A 17,768-nucleotide genomic window follows, 5' to 3' on the forward strand; every position below is an offset into this window, starting at 1 on the left:
TGACTGGATTAGTCTCCTCATCATCTTGCTTTTCTTCCTTAGTAGCTTCTGTACCTTGATCCTCTTCATCTTTATCATTGTCAAAATGAGTCACTTCTTCAACATTTTCTTCCACATCTTTCTCCTTATCTTCTTCTTCATCAATATCCTTTACTTCAATTGGAAATTCACTTGATTTATGAAGATGATAAATATTTTTCCAAGTTTTTCTAGCATTTATAATAACATGCTCTATATCTTTAATCAAAACTAAACAAGTATTAAAACTTAGATTCAATTTTTTCTTTAATGACTCTTTAACCTTTGCATTTGATATGCTTGATAGTAATAGCCTCAGGGTTTGTGCATATATTTCTTTGATAGTTTGCATAAAAAAATCCTATCTTGGCTTTATTTTCTCTAGTAATTCACAAGAGACTTGAGAAGTAATTTGGTCTAGTGAGCACTTCCGCTTACCCATTTTTCTCAGCACTAGTTCTTCAACTTTCTTCTACTTTGCCTCTATCTTGATTTCATATTTCAAAGATTTGAAGTTTTTTAATCCTACTCCTTCCAATTGCTTCAATCTATCTTGGAAGGTGGGTGGAGGTTTGTTGAATACAATGTCACTTCCTTTCTTCTATGAACTCCTTGTAAAGGTTCCAGTGGATGATTTTGTAGGCTTGGTGATGATCACCTTACCCTTTTTCTTCAAAGGTTCTTCTTCTTTCTTAGATTCCTCCTCATCCTCTACTTGTTCCTCATCCTCACCTTTTCCCTTAGTTAACAAGAGAGGTGGACTTGATTTCACTTTGGCTATCCTTCTCTTCCCTTTGTTAACCACTTGTGGGAGCTTTATCTCTAGCTCAATTATGGCCTTAGCTTCTTCATAAGTTCCAAAATAAGGTGCCTTGGGATCAACAAGTTCATTTACAAGGGCTTCAATTATGTCCTTAGTCTCATCAATATTTACCTCATAGCCAAGAGGTTTGATCCATGCAACTCTAGGCTTAATTGCTTGGATATATACCTTGTCATAGTCCATCATGAAGCACACATCATCCTTGTCATCTTCAACTAACTTCTTTAGAATTATGAACCTATTGTTCATTTTCTCATTGAATACATTGAAGTAGTTTTCCATGATGCTGCCATAGTTCTCACCCATTTCTGCAATATATTCATTTATGTGGTAAAGCACAGGCACATCTTTTCTCCAGACTATAGTGTCTTCAAAAGGAAAGAACTTCTGGAAATAAAAGAATAGATAGGTTAACAAGTAACCAAATTTGCATGATTTGTTCTTTGAAGTTCTAATACTTTCCATGTTTTATTGAATTGCCTCAACAATAGCTCGGCAAGGTCATAAGATAAGTTGTTTTTAACCACTTTATATGCCAAATCCATGGCTTCATATGATATGCTGTTAAGATGGCTTCAATTGTATATTTTATGAGCAATAACATGAATTCCAAATTTTACCCATCTATGACACTACTTATTTTCATACCTCTACCATCCCACTCGGCTAGGGTTTTCTTCTCCAACTCTGCTCAACCAAAGGATTTTGTTGTTTTAGCTTTGGAAAGCATGGGAAGGCTAGTGATTCAATGAATCATCTTCTTTGTAATTAGAATTGGCTCCTCTAACCATAGTTGTCTTTTATGCACCTAGCTAAGGATATACCTAATCCATTTAATTTGAAATTCTCAGGATATATGGGGAATATGTGTCAATTCTTTTGCTTCCAAATGTTGATGCTGAGGCTTTAGGGTTCCATCAACACATAACTAACCTAGGTCATCAACGATCTCCAAAGTACCAATTTCTTGAATTTCACATTTAAAATGAGAACAAATATTGTTAACAAGAAGTACCTTGGGAGGGATTTGGGATTGAGCTCTACTTGGGTCTAGGGTTTTAGCAACCGTAGGCATAAGCTTGAAATCTAGCACTTTCCATTCAATTCCTCAAACCAACATGTCAGGCCCATTCTTGACCTTGTTGCTGTTGGATGTCATTTTCACTCAATAGATTGAGAGGACTTCAAAAAACTTTTTCAAGAAATTCACTCAAGTCACTTTGATCACACAAAAAATAGCTCTTCGTAATAGCACTCAAAAATTCACAATAAGAAATGAATTTGATTCCATACCTTTTGTTAAAACTTCACCATTAATGCTCACTATAGAGGTAGATAAGTGCCTTTTTTATTGATCACTCGATGACATCTCTATGATTTGGTAACCATAAGTTCCTTTGTTACTCCTAACCTTACTTGGTAGAGTCTATGACCCGACCTTACTTAGTAGAGAAGGTAACTTGGCAATAACTAATACTGATCTTGCTTAGTGATCCCTTTGTATCTCGTATACTAATTTGGATCTTTGTCACCTTTCAAATAGAAGTAATTCATTCTTTGATAGCTTGGTTCTAGTTCTTCCTTGAGGAATTAATTAGGAATGGTAGAGTCACCCAATTCTTGAGTGACTTGACCATCATTTCTCAGACCAGTATCCTTGGCAGACTTAGGAATCTATTGTCGTCTCATCTTCTTTTGGATTTTATCAACCTTTGCTTTCTTCTCATCTTCAATTTCACCAGTATTCATGCAATTCTTGTCAACATGACCAAGTTTTGTACAAATGAAACATCTTTTAGTGGTATCTCTTTTCCTCATATGATGTTTAACACAATTTATACCAATGTGTCCAAGTTCTCCACAATAATGACATCTACACCAAGTATTGTAGTCCCAACCAAATATTGCTTTCACAATTTGCTCTATAGGATTCAATGTCTTTGTTTTGCATTCTAATTCCTTATGTTCATATTTCTTACATTTATGATATTTGCCTTCAAATCTTGGTTTCTCTTTGCATTCATTAGCTCTGTAACCATGCTGATTGCAATTGTAGCATTTTCCATTGAATTTTTCTTTTCCATTACTCCAACATTTGTTTGACATATGACCTATCTTACCATAGTGATTGCAAGTAGGTCTTTGATTCTTTTAAGCTCCTTGTTTAGAGGATTCACCTTCTTCTTTGTATCTAATTCCTACTTTTTCCTTTTTCCTATAGAGGTTTTTCTCATTTAGTCGATCCATGTCTACTTGAGATTTCATCATTCTTTCGTTGACTTTCTTTTCTATGTTTAGATCATTTCTCAATCTTTCACTGATTTGTCTTTCAGATCTTAGATCATTTTTTGTTCTTTCATTGATTTTCCTTTCATAATTTAGATCATACCACATTCTTTCATTTTCAAATCTTAAGCTCATGATTTCCTCATTTGCATTGGAGAGTTGATCAATAAGGTCTGCTTGCTGAAGGGATTGGTTCAAAATTTTATTATTTCTTCTATCCATTTCTTCTTTTATCTTGTTTCTTTATTCCAAGGCTTCACATAACCTTACTAACTAAATTTCTTGTTCTCTTTTTAGCTTTCTTACTTCTTCTTTCAAGGAACCATTCTTCTTTAGGAGTTCTTTGATTACATCATTTGCTTCATATAAGCTGCTTGAAGGGTGAAAGTCTTCAATTATTTCAACATAGAGATGACCATTCATTTGATTTGCAAGTTCCTTTCTTCTTTTCAGGGATTGGGAAAGTTTCCCCTTAGCTTTCTTAAGTTGGGCAATGGCTATTTCCAAATCAAACTTTTCATTGTCAATAGCTTTGTCAAGTCTGAATATCTCCATATCCTTGATCTTGCTCAAGTTGTTAATCTTTCTCCTGAGAACCACAAAGCTCTAATACCAATTGTTGGAAATATTCAAGACTATGCTAAGTTACTTAGAGGGTAGGGGTGAATCAGTAACTTCTAAAACTTTAACAATTTCAATAATTAATCTAATAAATCAATTAGCACTTAGTTCATTACATCTGATCTAAGTGTGTGCAGGAGAAACTAAAAATGTGAAAGCATCCACAACATTTGAACACAAAGATTTGGTGACCCAAAAACCTTCCAAATAGAAAGTAAAATTAGGGTGGGGATGATACCCACAAACTTTAGTACTACAGCATAAAGTTTGCCTATTAAAGCTTAGATTGATCACTTCTAATGATCTACCATATTAGGAGCAAATTGGACTGCTAAGTCCACCTTGTGAGAGGATTTACAAACAAACAATGAAGTATGCACTCGGTAAAGAGATTTATAAAAGACTATTAGGTCTACCTTGTTAAAGGATTTTGACTGGTTCACCTATAAGGATGAAGCAGTAGATCTCTGAGTTGCAACTAAGTTTGCTACTAGAGATTCCTTAGTGTATTGATGACCTTTCTATGATAGATATGTCTTTGTTGCTCCTTAAACTATTCTGACCTTTATAATTCTTCATCTACTACTATCATAACTTGAACTTTTTCGCATCCACATTACAATACATATGCTCACGCATTCACATTCTTATCCTTGCTCTTACTCATACACACTAGATATGATACAATACCTTACATATTATATCAATTCAAATTACAAAATTACAAAGTTAGCCATGATACAAGTTAACACAAATATTACAAAGTTGGCCCATATGAAGATACTCGAGTTCTAAAGACTAACTTGATGAGGTTTTGATACTTGGCATCCATAGTCACTTCTTGGCATTCTCACGCTCTTGGTAGATGTAGAAGCTTGGTCATACTAATCACTTTCAAATAGTCTTGAACTCGATCTACACTAGTGACTCAGTAGATATTGTGCAACTCGGTAAACATTGAATTACTTGGCTAGAATAAAGTAGCTTGGTTAACACTAGCTTCGCATCACATGAACTATGAACTTGGTAGACACTACAATTCTCGATAACCACTAATAAACTTGGTTAATACTAAAATACACGATTTGAACTACTGGACTTCACACTAACTAAATATACTCGGTAACCACTGGGATTAGCCCAAAAGACTTGGTAGAAAATGTATAGCTCAATGACTACTGAATTACATGGAAAGCACTATAATCTATTCAATAAGCTTGGTAGCTATATAGAATCTAAATAAGTGTGTGTCACATATAACAAACTTGACTGATATGTCAGCAAAATATGGTATAAGACTTTGGGCCTAACAAACTACTTTTAGCCTAGATTTTTTCTATCCTAGGAAACATAAGTTGAGATGTAAAACATGTGTCAAGGAGGTTTTGTAAATGATATTTTAAAAAAAATGGTTACCAGGTTATGTGAAGCCAATAAATTGAGGGCTTTGTGATGAGTTGAAGCATTGAGTTTTATTTGCAAGACTTCTTGCTAGAAGGATGCTACTAATGTTCCTCCAAACTTAAGTTGAGATGATACTCTTGTAACAACTTACATTTCAAGAATGTTACAATTATATATTGACTTGATAATACATTATGCAAGTTTTAGAGTTTGGGGTTTCTTTCCCATAAAGGATTTCCTTATGGAAATAATTACATCATGTGTTTACTGCTATTTCATTTGTACCCTTATTTGCCTCTAGAATGTCTATAATGTTGAAGTTAAAATTTAAATATTCATCTTCTCGAGATTAGCATATGAAGCATTTATGTGCATATTTTCTTTTGTACAGAAACTATTATTAGTTCAAACATTGAAGAGTATCTAAACCTACAACTAAAGCAAAAATAGTGGATTTTGTTAATCTCATATTGGTTTTGACATATGAGTGACAACACACTTAAGTCATTTTCTTAGTTCATGTTGAACATGTAGTGTATGTCGAGCGTAAGTTGTTAGATATATATTATGTACAGAGTAACTAGTAAGTACCAAGTCACTCAAGTGTCAAGAAGATAGTAAATGTCAAGTCATTTAGATGTTGACTGATCAATGGATGTCTAGTCATTCAGAGGCTAAGTTACAGTATTGAAGATATAGTGGATGTCGAGCGTCAAACACTTTAAGTGCTGAGTAAACAATTTTTGACATAGTTGTTTGTACTGGTGCAAACTTCTATATAAACCATTTTTGAGCCGACTTAAGGATTTTTTTATGATTCTAAGATGATAAGGGAAAATCTATATTGAAAATCCCTATCTAGAACATGTTGATGTAGGATCATCTTGGGTTTTCTAGATGACTACTTTGGATTTCATGGGAGGAGGCTTGATAGTTTCTTTAGAGGGTGCTTTGAATGTTACTTGATCGAAGGAGTGGTGTTCGGCATGGTATATGGAGCGTGACATGGTCCTAGAGCTTAGCATGGTCTAGGAGCTTGGCATGGTCTTGGAGCTTAGCATGGTCTTAGAGCTTGGCATGATCTATTGTGCTCGACATGTATTGGGAATTTGGTGATGCTTGGAAATTTGATGCCACTCAGCAGTCTGTTGGTGTTAATTGTAGTTCTTTGTGCATTTATTGCATGTAGCATGTGACCATTTTGTGGATTGATCTAGGAGTTTTTTTGGACGCATGTGTGGTCTTGGTCATCTCTCTTATGTGCATTTAATCTTGGTTGTAAACTTGGGGCTTTTCCTAATTATTTTGTGTAGTTATCGCATGTTAAATGAAGGTTAACATGAGGGTTAACATTTTGAGTTTAATGTTTATTGTGAGTCAACTTGTGGCTTAAATATGCATTCAATGCAAGGGGTTTATTTAATTTTTAATTGCTAGGACAAATTATGGCCTAGTTGGGTATAAGTAGTGGGTCTTGTGGGGTCTTTTAGGTCATTCATTCATGGAGTGATTCATTCATTTCAAAGGAGTGAGTCTAGAGAGTAGCTGAAGGGAGAGTTTTCCTAAGTTTGTGGATAGAGTGTCGAATGTGATGTAGTTTATAACAGGATTGTAATAGAGATGCATGTTTGGATTGAGGAGCTACTAGTTGTGGTTTAGAAATAAGGAGGTTTCTTGATGGCTTGCAAGAACAAGTTAAGATCTTGGAGGTTTCTACCATATTGATGTTATATTATTGATTTGGGCTAGCTAGAATAGGATTTGAGTTGGATCTTGAGGGATCTTGAGAATTGTTATTGTAATTGTTGTTGTATTTGGCTATAACCTAGAAGGCTTTCCGGCTAGGCATATTACATGTAAATAGTTATTAAATAAATAAAGATTTGTGATTTGGTATAAGATCTTTCATTTGTGTTGCATTTTTATTGTATTTCCATTGAGTAGTTATTTGTTGGGGGCTAGGACATCTCCTTTGGGGATTTTCCTACCTTGCACTACATCAGGTGGTATTAAAGAGAAGGTTGTTCTTGAGTGTGTAGACAGATTGTTGAGGTGAGGTAGTTTGCACCAAGACTTGGCTAAGAGAAGTTTATCCATGAAGATCTTGATCTAGTGGTGGATTTTCTTTCTAGAGTCCTAGATCTCTTGGTTGTGAGGTAGCAGATCATCATTCTGACTTGTAATTGCAGAGGGATTGCATTTGGATCAATGGATGAAAATATGGAAGTTTGATCTTGTTGAGGCATGATCATAGAGAGTTTTTGGATTACATATTCATTGTCCTAAACTTGTGATGTGGTTTCTAATTGTTCATACGAGGTGGTAGGTTGCAATCTAACTTGCAAACAATTTGGGTTTATCAAAAGGAGCATGGGAAGGATTGGTTTTAGAGGGTTTGAAAAGATCTTGGGAGATGGATTTGGGAGGATTAGACCCTAGGATGATTGTGAATATCTATGATGTGATGGAAAGGAGGTTTTCTTAGATGTTTTCTTATTTTGAAGCTAGTTTGGTTGATCATGTTACAGATGGTATAAGGAAGAAATTTCATAGATGTTTATGGAGTTGGAGTCTATCGATCTAGAAGAGAGTTGTTTGGCTGGTTAAGGGTCTTATTCAAGAGATAAGATGGCATAGCAAGGTTGAGGTGGAAGTGGTTGGCTTCATTTATCAATTTTTGGAGTCTGATACAAAACTTGTAGAGAAACCTGAGGCTATTGCTAAGGATATTCCTAATCTTGTTAATGTTGGGATGGAGATTGGTTTTCATGATTAGTTTGTTGGGTTTAACATGGAGATTGTAGCACACTTGGTCTTGGATGATCTGAGTGTTGTTAGTTATGAGTTATGTGTTGCAGAGCATCTTTTTGTGAGCAATGAGATTGTTGGTGTTGAGAGTTTGGCATGTGTTGATGGAGATCTACATATTGCTACCAATGTGGAGTTTATTGTTGTTGGTATGGATTCAGTAGTTGCTACTATGAATGAGGTTTTTCTGATGAAGCATTATGTTCAGTTTGTTCCTTGGAGTGAGAGTGATGATTGGGTGCTTAAGATTCTAGTGTTTCAAAGAATGATGTAGATGTAAATGATGTGTAGATCGGTTTTCTTGTTGTTGTTGGAGTGGAAGCCTTTGTTGAAGATAAATATAGTTGTTGATCTTTATTTGGGCATCAAAGTGTGGGACACACTTTTCTATTTACCTAGGTAGTCTGATGCAAGATCATCTTGTGTTTTCTTGGTGACTACTTTGGATTTCATCGGAGAAGGCTTAGTAGTTTCTTTGGAGGATTCCTGGAATGGTACTCGATCGAAGGAGTGGTGCTCAACATGCTCTGGGAGATTGGCATGGTCTTAGAGCTTGGCATGATCTTGGAGCTTGGCATGGTCTATTGTGTTTAGCATGTATTGGTATTTTGATGATGCTTGGGAGTCTGCTATCACTCGATAGTCTGTTGGTATTGACTAGAGTTTTTGGTGCATTTAATGCATGTAGCATGTGATCATGTCATGGATTAATTTGTGTGTTTACGTGGACCTATGTGTGGTCTTGGTCATCTCTCCTATGTGCATTTAATCTTGGTTGTAAACTTGGGGCTTGTCCTAAATATTTTGTGTGTTTATTGCATGTTAAATGTGGGTTAATGTGAGGGTTAACATTTTGTATTTAACATTTTTTGTGGGCTTACATGTGGGTTAAATATGCATTTAATGCAAGAGGTTTATTTAATTTTTAATTTCTAGGCTGACTTGTGGATTAGTTGGGTATAAGTAGGGGGTCTTGTGGACTCTTTAAGGTCATTCATTAATGGAGTGATTCATTCATTTTGGAGGAGTGAGTCTGGAGAGTAGTTGAAGGGAAAGTTTTCCTATGTCTAAAAATAGAGCATTGAATGTGAAGTAGTTTACAATAGAATTGTGGTAGAGTTACAATTTTGGATTGAGGAGCTAGTGGTTGCAGTTTAGAAACAAGGAGGTTTTTAGGTGGCTTGCAAGCACAAGTTGAGATCTTGGAGGTTTCTACCAAATTGATGTTATGTTATTGATATGGGCTAGCTAATATAGGATTTGAGTTGGATCTTGAGGGATCTTGTAGAATTGTTATTCTAATTACTTTTGTATTTGGTCATAACCCAAAAGGTCTTACAGCCAGGAATATTGCTTGTAAATAGTTATTATATAAATAAAGAGATATGATTTGGTATAAGATCTTGCATTTGTGTTGCATTGTTATTGTGTTTTCATTGTGTCGTTATTTTCTCTGGGCTAGGACATATCCTTTGGGGATTCTCCTACCTTACTACATCACATGCAACCAATCAATTGAAGGGATTTTTAAGCAAAAAAGTGGGTGAATCACAATCATTGACTCATAGCTAACCCTAAGTCATCTAGGTCTTCTTAAGGATGACAAACCCTAAAAGATGTTAGTGTGGAATGCGAGAAGAGAGAATTTTTGCATGTGAAAATAGAACATGTGTGGTGGCTAAGGAGTTGTGAATTGAGATACATTGTAGAATCAGTTAGAGGGGAATGGAAGAAAGGAGTTAGAGGATAGAAGTGATACATCTAATCAAAGAGGATCAAGCACACATCAAGAAAGAGGTGATCTATTATCTTGTAGTACAGTGTTGATCAAAGGATCATTTTTGACACATTCTAGTAGGTGAATCAATTAAATCTCTTAATAGAGTATTCCTTATAGGCTATTGTAAATCTTTTAATAGGATGCTTACTTCATTGTAAGTTAAAGTCCTTTAATCAGGCACACTTCTAAGAGGGTGTTGAAATCCTTTAAAAGGTAAGATCTAACAATCATGTGAGCCTTTAATAGGGAAGACCTTTCATAGGGTAGATCATAGCTTATGATCAAAAATTGTGGTCTTCATTGGCTACACTTTCTTACTACAATAGTGGAGATTTGTGGGTGTCATCCCCACCCTAGTTTTACCTTCTCATTGGAGTTTTTTCAGGTAAGCAAATATCTTGTGTTACATATGTGTTGAATGTTATTTTCTTTCATGCTATGGATGAATACGTTTAGCTAGGTATTTTAGTTTACTTGCAAACTATGAGATGGATGTGTGGTGAATGAATCTATGGTTACAATTTTGAAGGACTGATTCACCCACCCCCCTACTCTTAGAGTTTAATTTTCCTATTGTATTTCAAAAAATTGGTATTAGAGATTTGGTTCTCTGGAAAGGACCCTTTTAGCTTTGAAGAAAGATCTTGAAGATGGAAGCCTAAAAGCTAGGAAAGGTTATTGATAATTAGAAGATTGAAATCTATCTTTCCCTACATCAGTTGAATGAAGAAAGAGATGATTTAAATCAATCATTGAAGAGAAGGAAAGATATAGTTATTGAAGAGAATGACACACAATGCCAAGAGATTGACACTACTGAATTGTTTGTAGATGGAAACACAAGTGAACTCAATGTAGCAGTTGTAGATTTGATGGAAAAGAATGAAGCCCTAACTGAAGAGGTTAGAAATCTTAATATAGAACAAGAAGTCCAATAAGTATTGTTGTGTAAGGTGACTAAGTAGAAAAAGAAAGCTAAAGAGGAAAAATTCATTATTGAAGATGACAAAAGGATACTAACCAATAGACTAGAAGAGAAGGCATTAGAGGTGAATAGGATTGCTCACATGCAACTAGAAATATTGAATCAAATGATGATCTCCAATCATAAATTGAATGCAAAAGATATTGAAATCGCAACACTAAAGTTGTAGAATGAACAACTGAGAAATTATCTAAAAAGAGAAAAAGAATTTGTTCAAAGTTTCAATAGACCTAGTGAAGCCATCAAGTATTTTGAGCAATTGATGAGATCTCCTAGATCCAATAGTGATACTACTGGATTGGGTAAAGAAGGAGAATCATCCAAAAGTAGTGAACAAAGGAGCAATAATGGTAAGAACAACAAAACTACCTATCATAATTGTGGAAAGATAGGTCATATAGAAAATGTTTGCAGGAGGAACAATGCCAATCAGAACCCTAAGAAGAAATTCATGGGTAACTGCCACAAGTGCAAAAATCAAGGACATCAAGCACATGAATTCAAAAGAAAGACATCAAGCACACAAATATTTTAAGGTTACTACTACAACTGTAAAAAGTATGGGCATAGAGCATATGAGTGTAAATCAAAGCCTAACTAGTCATTGAATAAGAAAACCAAGCTAAACCATATTGATAGATCCTATAGTTGGGATTGCAATACAAGGTATAGTTGTCACTATTGTCAAGAATATGGAAATGTTTCTGAAATTTGGATTAGAACAAATTTCAAAAGTGACTACAAAAGATGGTTAAGTCAAACCGCATGCTTTGGTTGTTTGAAGACTAGCCACATTAGCAAAAATTGTACAAAAAGGTTAAGAGCACCTAGTAGTGAATCCAACAAAGGAAAAGGAAAGTTTGATGTTGAAGAAGTCAGAATGTAGATGAATAAGACATGGAAGAAGAAGGAAGATTGTAGCACATCAAGTTCAGATGGGATCACTTCATCCAATGGATTAGCTGATCACACAGCCCCCAACTAGGCAATTAAGAGGTATGAATGGGACTAATATTTCAAAGTTCAATTATACATTAGAGCCAAGGATTTAGTTCTAAAAATATCATATATGAATCAAGAAAGATGCAAAGTATTGGTTGGAACCTAGAAGAAATCTATAAGTTTTCATGTTGCTATCAAGCATGAAAAAGTTTCACTATCATTTCTGAGTAAAAAGTTAGTTATTGTCGAGCTTACTGTGGTTTTTGAGCATAGTAGGAATCACATGGAAGCCGAGTGAGTCAAAATTTCTATTGGAGCCAAGCTTATAGCTTTGTAAGCATTGAATATTAATTGCAAAGTTTTAAGGGCTATATGGTCAATTTTTGACTCATTTGCTATTATTCAAGATTGAAGAGAACACAAAGAGTTGAAGGAGAATTGGAGAAAAGGATTGAAGCATTTTCAAATTGAGCTCAATTGCTACTTGACACCATTTATCAAATTTTTCAAGGTATTTATCATGTGCCAAGCTACATTGTTTGAATTTACGCAAACCCTAGTTAGTTGTTAAGGTGTCTAGCTCTTCTACTATTATGGTTAAGAAAGGAAAGCAAGTTTTAAATGTTCAATTGATAAGTGATGAGATCAAACAACCACATTTTTGGGCAATTCCTAATATTGATATAAGGGTGACCTATCTGGTGCGTTATCTATGATACCACAACAAGTTTTGATGATACAAGATGTAAGATATCACTACACTTGTAAGGTTGGAAGCATTAGAGACATGGAAATAAGAGAGTTATATGGAAAATTGTATAAGAATAGAGTATTGCAAGAAGAATACAAGGTTTTAGAAAGAAAATGGTTAACCCATGCCCTAGATTTTTTGAACATGTTCAAGATAGAATGGATAAAGATTGTTCTTAGTAGAATTCATGACAATTTTATATAGTTGGAGGATGGCCCCATCAAAATCACAAAGAGGATTATTCACAGAGTGACAAGGTATCCAACCCTAGATAGACCTAAGACAATGAGGAGTGATGCAAAAGAGTAAATTATGAAGAATATAGGGGCACTATGGAACAAGAGAGGGATGACCATAGATACAATTATTGATCCCCTAATTGAATTTTTAGTGAGAATTATTGCACATAAGTTCTTTTAATCAAGAAGGTTAAACAGTGTACCATGTATGGTTGTGGATTTGGGTTACAAGATAGTGAAGAAAGACCATTCTTATGACCTTGTTGAGTTAAAACTCCAGCAATTATCTAAAAATTTGGGAGCCATAAGGAAAACAAAATGTCCACAATGAAAATTTGGTTCAATACTTGTTTGCATATTTTTCTATGTACAGAACACTTTTCCCACATATGGGAAAATAGCTTGGAAGACTAAAAAGTTAGTTGTAGGGTAGATTGGTGAATTTATAGAGCAACTGGGAGATAATTTTGAGTCTATGAAGACTAGCTACTTTGAAGATTTAAAGAAGTCAATAATACAAAGATAGATTATTCTAGTATCACTAGTAGAGAAGCATTTTAATGATGTTTGTTTTCTATTTGATGTTGATTTCACATATGTACAAATTATTGTTCCAAGGGTGAGATGGCTCAGACCATTGCCTTATGAGAATAATGTTGATGAGGCATCTATAGACATCATTTCTTTACTGGCAAAGGAAGTAGATAAGGGTGCTGCTACTTTTGGAAACTATGATATAGCAAAGTCAAAGATAAAAATGGATTTGAATATACCTTATGTGATGAGGAAAAAGAATAAACTTGTGAAGAAAATCAAGGAAAAATTTGGTGAAAAAGAAGAAGGAGATGAAAAGGAAGAAGATAATGAAGATTATGAAGATGCACCTTCCCAAGAACCACTTGCTCTTATACAGGGTCAAGGTGAGGACCAACAAGAAGAAGATGGAAAAATTGATGAACGTGCCAAGAGAGAAGAAGCCAATGAAGCAAATGTTGCATAAAAGAGAAGAAGAGGGAAGCAAAGAAGCCAATTGTAAGAAAACCTAAAAAGGTTGTGAAACCTTCACAATAAAAGCCTATAGTTCCTATTACCAAGGCTAGCACAAGAGTTGTTGCCAAGAAGCCTTGGGAAGTTTAGAAGCCTAAAGGCAAAGGAGCAAGCATAGGTACAAAAGAAGATGAACCCAAGCAAAAGTTAAAAAGGAAGTATACTACCCCAATTGAATCAGATGAGGAGAGGACCAAGTCAAATGATAATAGCCAATTCAAAGTGGTAATTCATAGTCCCTCTTCTAATTTGGACAACTTGTGTGAAAATATCAAGAATAATGTTGATTTAAGTGGATTTATACATGTTAAGTTTGATAAACTTGGGAAGTTAGATATGCATAAAGTAGAAGAGTCTATATATGCCATGATGGAAACTTTTAGGGTGATTCTAATTGAGATTGCTAACTCTTTACCCAAGAGCCTATATAATAGAGTTGAACAAAGGTGGAAATATAGTCTCACAATAGAAAGAAACATTAGAGAGACTACACTTGCAAGAGTAATTCCAGATTTGAACAAATCTAAGATGACAAAAGCTATCAACAAGTATAACCAAAGATTTTCTCCAAAATACTAAGCTTTTAACATTATACAAAACAAGATTGAAGTTATTGTTCAGCAAAGCACACAAATATGGAAGGTAATCTATGGGATGACAATACAAAAGGTTATTAATAAAGCACCTAAGGAAGTAGGTGAAGACAAAGGACAACAAGAGACAATTGAAGTAATTAATGATGAGTCTATAAAGAAAGCACATGAGAAGGTACTATAGAGGAAATAGCTGATGGACAGCAATAGAAAGACCAAAGTGTACCAAAAGTACACATGTCAAGTGTCAGTCCACAACTAGATGTAGTAAAGAAAGGATGTCTCTAACAGCAATGTTCAGAACATCAATCCCCTAATAGAGGAGGATATGCAAAAAATATTGACTGATTCCACCACCAAGGCATAAATATGTAATCATCCTATGTTGGTGAGTGTGGATGAGATTGATAAGGAAGAATTGGCATCTATAGGGAATAAAACACTAGCATTATCCATTGCCCCCTCTCAATCTACAGAGGTGCAACCTAAAATGTCTATTATAGTATATCAAAGGAAGGATACAATGTCCTCACATGTCAGCACCAAGGTAAAAAATGTTCCTGTGCCAGTAATTAAAATAATTGAGAAAGAAAGGACACTAGTCCAAATACGTCAGGAATCCAATCTTGCACCTACACCACACACACAAGGTGGATCAAAATACAAAGAAAAGGATAAGGATAGGACTGAAGATTTGGTCTTGACTATGAAGCTAGAGGAAGTGATAGAAATAAAAACACTATTTACCTAAACTGCTACTCCTACTATTAGTCAAGAGCTTCACAGGCTAAGTATTGAAGCTACACCATTGAAATTGAAGCTACACCATTGCAAGCATCAAGGCCAAGTTCTAGTACATCTAAGGTTGATGAGATGACATCCTATGGTGACATCAACTTAGATGAGGTGATTGAATTACCAAAGTATGATCTTACAAAAATCACAATAGAGAAGATTAGCATATTGTAGGATGCTCTAGCAAGGAAGAAACACCAAGAACTACTGAGAAGGGAGCATAGGCAAAAATAAGCACTTCATGACATCAAGGACATATTTCTTGATGCATCTAGCCTCCCTACACCTCATGAAGCCAAGACAATCATTAAGCAGTTGGCAAATATTGTGGAAAAGATTAATGATTAAGACCTTGATTCCAATGTCAAATTAATAGAATGGTTTAAGAAGAAATTTCAAACAAAGCTGGATGAACAAATATCTAGTGCCATTGCACTACATCAGGTTGAGTTAGCAACCATGATTGAGGGTGTAAAGAATATGTTGGAGAATATTTTCTTCTTTACACCAAGTCATGTGATGTTCCCCTATTCACACAAGAAGTGCAAAGAGATATTGACCATCGAGAGGAAGATTTAAAGAAAATAGGTAACATTCTACAACAATATCCTGGTCAATGTTAGTCTCATTTTAGGAATTTACTATTAGCATAAGGTCAGTTAGCATCCTTACATACACAAGATGCAAATATTAGGGCTACACTAATTATCATCCAGTCCATGTTAACCCCTCACATGGAGGTGTTACATAAGGAACTATCCTATGCGGAGACATTGTTGAAGAAAGATCCCCATCTTTCTACACATGAAGGCCCAATCACTCTTGTTGTCAAGTTAGACATACCGATAAAGTCTCTAAAGGTAGCATGTGACAATTGGGATGCATCATTGAAGATAATGATGGAGGTCCATAAATCTTTCTTGGACAAACACACAATTCATGTACAACTCATGACATAAGTGTCAAAAAGGGGAGAATTAATGAAGGGGGAGAGAATGAATGAAGGGGGAGAATACATAAAGGAAAGAATAAGTTTTGGGGGAGACCAAACATAGATGGAGAATATGGTACAAAACCAAAAACAAAGTGATCTACTCAGTAAGAGTATTCAATTTCAGAACCAGAATAGAACAATCAACTCAGGGGGAGTTATAAAATTTTTGAGGTATGACTATTAATTCATAATTGTTTTACAAAATTTTGAAATTTTGAAATTTTGTATGAAAGTCAAGTACTGAAATGGAGATTATCTAAGTTATTCTTAAAGGCTAAGGTTATTCATGCATGATAAAGTGTTTTTTCCACTCATGCAAAAGGGGGAGATTGTTAATCTCATATTGGTTTTGACATATGAGTGACAACACACTTAAGTAATTTTCTTAGTTCATATTGAACATGTAGTGTATGTCAAGCGTAAGTTGTCAAATATACATTATGTGTTGAGTAACTAGTAAGTGTCAAGTCACTCAAGCACCAAGAATACAATAGATGTCGATTCATTCAAATGTTGAGTGATCAATGGATGTCAATTCATTCAAAGGCCAAGTTACAGCATCAAAGATATAGCGGATGTCGAGCATCAGACACTTCAAGTGTCAAGTAAACAGTTTTAGACATAGTTGTTTGTAATGGCACAAAATTCTATGTAAACCATGTTTTAGCCAACTTAAGGATTATTTTATGATTCTAACATGATAAAAATGTATCTTTATTTCAAATCCTTATGCAATACATGCAACCAATCAATTGAAGAGATGTTGTAAGTGGAAAAATAGGTGAATCACAATCATTGATTCATACCTAACCCTAAGTCATCAAGGTCATCTTAAGGAGGACAAACCCTAAAAGATGTAAGTGTAGAATGTGAGAAGAGAGAAGTTTTGCATCTGCAAATAGATCATTCATGGTGGCTAAGGAGTTGTGAATTGAGATACATTATAGAATTAGTTAGAGGAGAATAAAGGAAAGGAGTTAGAAGATAGAAGTGATACATCTAATCTGAGAGGATCAACCACAAATTAGGAAAGAGGTGATATGTTATCTAGCAATAGAGTACTAACCAAAGGATCATTTCTGAGACATTCTAGCAGGTGAATCATTTAAATCTCTTAAAAGAGTAGTCCTAATAGGCTATTGTAAATCCTTTAATAGGGTTCTTACTTCATTTTAAGTTAATGTCCTTTAAATAGGCACACTTCTAGCAAGGTGTTGAAATCCTTTAACAAGGTAAGATCTAACAATCTTTTAAGCCTTTAACAAGAAGACCTTTCAAAGGGTAGATCATAGTTTATGATCAAACATTGTAGCCTTCATTGGATACACTTTATTACGGCATTAGTGGAGATTTGTGGGTGTGATCCCTAGCTTAGTTTTACCTTCTGATTGGAGGGTTTCTAGGTAACCAAATATCTTGTGTCATATATGTGTTGAATTTTATTTGCTTTCATGCTATGGATGAATATATTTAGCTAGTTGTTTTAGTTTACATGCAAATTGTGAGATGGATGTGTGATGAATGAATTTATGGTTAAATTTTTGAAGGACTAATTAAACCACCCCCCCCCCCCCCCCCCCCCCCCCCCCAAGAGTTTACTTTCCCTATTATATTTCCAATAGATTTTTAGTACAATGGGATGATTGTTTGAAAGCTTGTAATGATCCCTTTTGGACTATTCT

The sequence above is a fragment of the Cupressus sempervirens genome, chromosome 3 (assembly GCF_028749045.1).
Source record: "Cupressus sempervirens isolate cs-2001-9-10 chromosome 3, ASM2874904v1, whole genome shotgun sequence".
In the NCBI taxonomy this organism is placed as follows: domain Eukaryota; kingdom Viridiplantae; phylum Streptophyta; class Pinopsida; order Cupressales; family Cupressaceae; genus Cupressus; species Cupressus sempervirens.